Raw genomic sequence first — 6464 nt, forward strand, 5'->3', positions numbered from 1 at the left:
CCAGTCTTCATCGTCCCCGACCCCTCGGGCCCACACCGTTTTCTACTAGGTCTTTCCGTTTCGTAGAGCAGCAAAAATCAATGCAAACAACTCGAGTTTTCATCTTCGTCTCCTCCGCTTGTCACAGCCAACTCGATCGACCAAAGATGAAAGTCCAAATGCAACTTCCCATCCTCGTTTCATCTCATGCACTCCCTCCCATCTCCAACCTCGATTTGGGCCATCTTTTACCTGGCACGGTTGCATCCCGTCCACAGCTAGAATTAGATATCTTAAAAGCTAAGACTCTATCGACTAGTAGGAGAGAGAGAGAAAAAAAAACTGAAAAATATCGCTCTAAATTCGTAGGACGTTTTCGAGATGGCGGCGTGTTCTCACTCGACAATACTATTCCCTATTATCTTTGCCTCTTCACGGCGGCAGAATTAGACATAATATCGAATTTTATGTGGGGAAAATCCAGCTGTATGGATGAAACGGGGCAACAAACATAATTGTCTCAATCTAGGAGGACTTCTCCTTCTGTAGCTGGAGACAGAACAGATACTACACTTTAGATTATTGACTAGCAAATATGAAATGACTAAGGTAAATTATAAATTAGTAAAAAAAAAAAAAGTTGCGCAAACAAATAAAAATTAAAACCTAAAATGCTTTTAATGCATCCCAGACAACACCGAGTATATACAGCTAATTAAAAGTGCCGTCATCACCTGACACCACACCCAATAGTCGAGGAGGGTCAAGGAGAATGCAAAGACCGAGAAATGAAAGCACTAACCAGACCTCCACTGGATGAGTGCGAAGAGAATTGAGACCTTGGTGAGGCTTATTGCCGCCCAAATTCCAGCGAAAACCAATGGTCGCTGCCAATAAAAAATCAATAGTAAACGACTGTTGCGATAACGCAAATATATTTAAAAAATTTATCAAAACGAACTAAAAGTACTGACAATCTGGGGAGGATTGTTGTCATTCAGATTACAGGAAATACCACAGGTTGTTCTCAAAAATAATAATAATAACTAGCAGAACCCGTGGGAATTCCACGGTAGTTGAAAATTTTTGAAACACATTATAAATAGAATGAATAAAAAATAAATTAAAACAACATTTTTAATAAATTCTTTTTAAATATCTTATAGCTAAAAAGAATTGATTTAAAAAAAAGATTTTTTTTTTCAAATGAAAATTCAACGCAAAATACATTGTTTTTTTTTCTGGGTGATTTTTATATACACTAGCGTATATGATAAATTGTCGTAAAATACGCTTAAATATGATATTTTAGTCTGTGCAGATTTCATTTATATTATCATTGAGTCGTAATTTCAAAAGTAAAAATAAAAAGTATTTCAGTGCCATCAACAAGAATCGAAACCGAAAGCAAAACTGTAGCAGTCAAAGCTGGTGACGTTACCACTGTACTAACATGACACGCATATAAACTTATTAAAAATTAAAAATAAACTAAGATATATGTACAAAATATGTAACAGTTTTTTGTTTTCAATTTTAATACATTTTTGACTCCTTAAAAACTATTTTACTAAAGACCCTTAAAAAACGGCCCGTAAAAATAATCATTTGAGGTCCCTTGGAGGAAATAGAGTTTTAAAATATTGAGACAGACAGACAGACAGGCATATAACCTTTTATATATTAGATTATTATTATAATAATTATTATTATTATAAAGGTACAGATGTCGATTCACTTGTACATTTTTTAATTAAAAAAAAAACATGATAAAAAAAATTACAGTCTCCTTTAAACATGATTGTTTTTTTAATTTAAAAAATAAAATAGCCAACTGAAAACCTTAAACAGACAGCCATGTTTTTTTTTTTTAATTTTTGGGGAAGAAATGGTTTTAATGATTTTAACTGATAATGAGTGACTATAAAATGACTGATACATTTAAAAAAAAAAATATTACTAACCCAAAAAGGGGGCTTGTTTCCTCCCACATAAAACCTACCTCATGTCTAACTCTGCCCTCGTGGGGAGGCAAGTAAACAAACAAAAAAAAATTACAACAAGAATTTATTAAACATTTATATTATTATTCTCTTTTTTCTTGTATGTCTATGATGGCGTGATCTTTGAATACGCCACGATCTCTCAATTATCTTTGACTTTATTATGTAGTCCTGCCCGGATAACTTATTGTGAAAATATGCTTCAATTATGCCAAAAAATGTAAAAATTAGCAAGGAGGATAACTTATATTTCTATTGAAGAATATACAAAAGGGTGTATCCCTTGCAACTAAAAATTTATTTCATTTTTTTTTTTGTATAAGTTTTCAAAAATGCGCAAACAGACAAACAAACAAAATCAATCAAATAAAAATAAGAACTAAAATAACTTCACTGCATCCCAGACAGCGCCGAGTAGCTAAACCTTTCATGAAATAAAATAGAACGAAAGTCTGATATATATAGCAGCTACGCACACATGATAATCTTAGGATATAAAATAAAATGACATAAAAAAAGATAAAGGCATGAGAATCGTACTTTAATATTGACATTAATTCCCTTGCGCAACCCAAATGCTAGTGGCGTCACAGGAAGTGACAATCTTTATCGTCAGAATGCATTACATAAGCTGAGGATTATAGATCGGAAACATTTTTGAGTTCTTGCGTTGCTAGGCACCTCATTCTACATCCGTGTAACCAGGCCTTTTACGGAGCTGAGTGGGAAGAGTTTGGTCTTATTTATAGTAGCCAAATGAAGCTTTGTGTGTGTGTGTGTGTGTGTGTGTGTAAGGAGGGCTTCATTTTTATCCAGACGGCGTAATAGTGCGGGATTTTATTTTCGAAGGAAAGTTCAATTCTTGCGTAAAATAAACGGATATGTACTCGAAAATAAGCGATACATGCTAAATTTGAGCGACAGCTTTCAGAGAAAAGTAACAACATCTATGCATACTAATTGCGATACTTGACTTGAACAGGTCCCTAGATGCCGGAGTAGTTTCTACTCTGATAGCTTTTTTTTTCCTCGGATCGTTTGCCTTTGGGATTCCTTCTCAGTTGCCTGCTTACCCGGCCGTACAAACCTGAATAAAATTTAAATTTAAAATTAAATATGAACAAACATCTTGTTTCAAAGTTACTCCCATATATATATATATATATATATATATATATATATATATATATATATATATATATATATATATATATATATATTACAATAGAAAAATGCGAGCATGAAAAGTAATATGGTTAAGCTTAAGCATGGAAAAGTAAAGAACTAGTTGTTAAAACTGGAAAATAAAAGGACAAGATATTCTGGTAAAAAATATAATAAATTTATAACTTAAAATATTGCAGCACTAAGAAATGATTATATAATGTTAATAAACTTAATTTAAAAAAAAATATTAATGCTGCAATATTTTAAGTTATAAATTTATTATATTTTTTACCAGAATATCTTGTCCTTTTCTTTTCCAGTTTCAACAACTACTCTTTTACTTTTCAATGTTTAATCTTAACCATATTACTTTTCATGCTCGCATTTTTCTGTTGTAATCAATGATTTGTCCAGGCTTCCCCTAAATTCACTTGTTCTTTGTTTAATTTCAGTCTTATATTTTTGCCATCATAAACATAACATACACATATGTAAAACAATGTACAGCTCTCGGCTACTTTCATTCTCTCCGTTTCATTTATTTCTACTTTTCGCGAGAGCGGTGAATTAGTAGCAACACTAGTCGCTGAAACGACGTGGTTGCTATGGAAACCAGTCATAAAAGGCGTCACTCACCTCCTTACAGATTTTTACAATTTTGAACACCAGTAAATTCATCATAACTTTTGTTTTACGGAACGAAAATTGATTTTTTTTTCACAATATAGTTGAGAAGGTGATCTATAAACTGAAAAAATTGTTTGACATTTGGTCGAAAAATGAGTTAGCGGTGAAGCTTTAAAGCAGTTTTAAATGACTAAAACTGCCACTTTACATTATATTCCAACACGGTAGTGTTTTTTTTTTTTACACAAGAATCACCACTTATCAAGGCCCGAGGGACACTTGAGGATAAGGGTTAATGGGTATACATAAGTCAATGTGATTATAGCGTAGGAAACCTAAATAGTGGGAATTTTGCAGATTGGATTACTTTAGGGTGACGGTTCATCAAGAACTTATTTACGTTTGACTTGAAGACAATCAGATTGTAGTCAGCAGGCAACCGGAAGAGAGTTCCACAGGCGTGCAGTTCTAAGAAAGAAGCTTTGTTCATGGAATCTGCATTTAAGTTTAGGCACAGATAAAGAGGGTAGGAAATGATTAATAGTGATTTTGGGTAGACGAGTGTTATATATATATATATATATATATATATATATAGTAATTTATAAAATATATATGGCGATTAAGCTACACTGAATATTCCGCGTTTCACCCACTCTAGGATTCTTCAGGCTTATGCCATATATATTTTATAACTTACTAACTAGCTCTACCTACGTATTGAGCACTGTTGAAGTAAATACTTAAAGTTTACGCATAAATTTATACCTTCGTATATTTATGTGAGTAAATGAAGTAGTTTTATATATATATATATATATATATATATATATATATATATATATATATATATATATGAGTGATGGGATGATTCCAATATTTTCCCCGATTCTGATACAGTTACCGATTCCGTACTAAATTCTTGATTCCAATACAATTACCGGTTCCAATTCCAATTCTTTACAAATCCATAAATATTTAACTGCAAAATTGCTATTTCTGCCACTTAACCGTATATTCAAACACGGTAGTGTTTGGATTATTACTTAAACGTATCACGATATTTAATTTGTTACTTTTTCTTTCAAATTATTAAAGCATCGTTCAATATTCTCACCCATATTGACCCCAAAAATTACTTTGTTTAGTCAACAGAAAGAAAGTCATCTTTGATTATGATAATGCTCGTCCACACACAGCACTACAGATCAAAGATTTTCTAGGAGAATTTGGTTGGGAAATATAGCCTCAGCGTGCACATTCTTCTGACCTAACTTCCTCGCATTATCCCTTATTTCGATAATTACAAAACAATTTATATAGCTTTTGTTGATATTTCGAGAGTAGATTAAACATAAGTTAAATTCATATTTCAAATCGGACTCTAAAAAAATGCTGCATGTAAGACAGTTATAAACTCGTTGACAGATGCAATAAAGTCAGAGAGAGCAAACGTCATTGGTGTTATGAATAAAAATTCTCAAAAACCACAGATTTTCATTTTTAAGATGAAATCTTAAACCGGCAACTCCTTTTGTACCAGATTTACATCGTAAAATTACATACGTTACACGCGCATTAACATGTAGAGCCATCAGTTTATAGCAGACTACGTCTCAATGAACATAGGACAAGTAATAACTCAACTCCTTTTTTAACAACGAGATTTATTTCCGAGTACTTTCCCGGATAAACCGTGATCGTGCTCCGTCTCTCTGACCTCTGTCCCGTCGAACGTGATCGTGTTCCTAACGTGCTTTCAAACGTACTTTCGAGCGTCATCGTAGTGTCCGTGCATACGTTTGTTTTTATAAGCTTTTTGTTTTTTCCTTGCCGTGACGTCATTGCGCACACGGTTCGGCATTTGCGTCTGCACTCTGTTACAATATAAGCTATATGTGATGCTGTGTATATTAATACGTGTGCTAATTATACTGATTACTTTTTCGCAAGTTTACCAAGCGATGTGAACATGTTTTGTATTTAATTAAAAGAGATTTTGGTAAACAAATATTAATTTCATATCCATGGCCGATCAGCGCGGAAACTCTAACATCGCTTAATTTGTTTAATGCAAATGAAATTAGATTTCTCACTTGGATCGACGAGAGATATATACAAATTTGTTTACCAAAATCGTTTTTGCATGGGAGGATAAACTCTTCGCTGAGTAATTAGGAAATTGAATCTGATTTGTAAAAATTTAATAGACTAGTTTTCGTTATCATATATATATATATATATATATATATACTAGCAGTTCAGCCCAGTTTTGATCAGGCCCTAACTTTATGTGCATATATATATATATATATATATATATTAAAAAGTTTGACTCATCTCCATATAACCTACCTCTAGAATTTCAAGTGTTTAGACACACAAATTAACAGAGGAGTTTGGTAGAGTTTGCACAGTTCAACTATTTCAACTTTGACTTCTTGACAGCCAAATTTTCGCTCAAAAACTGATTAAAAAGCGTGATGCATGTCTGATTACCTGTCATGTAAAATTTAAAATGTTTAGACCCAAAATTAGCTGAATAGTTTGCTAGAGACCGCAAAGGTAAACTCTTTTGGACTTTGACCCATTTGTAGCCAAATTTTCGGCCAAAACCGATTAAAAAGCTGGGAAGTCAGTTTCTTTTCTTAACAATTTTTTTTAACAACTTAAAAAAAAAAAATTTTT

The sequence above is a fragment of the Euprymna scolopes genome, chromosome 28, assembly GCF_053919585.1.
Source record: "Euprymna scolopes isolate OS-2025 chromosome 28, ASM5391958v1, whole genome shotgun sequence".
NCBI lineage: Eukaryota > Metazoa > Mollusca > Cephalopoda > Sepiida > Sepiolidae > Euprymna > Euprymna scolopes.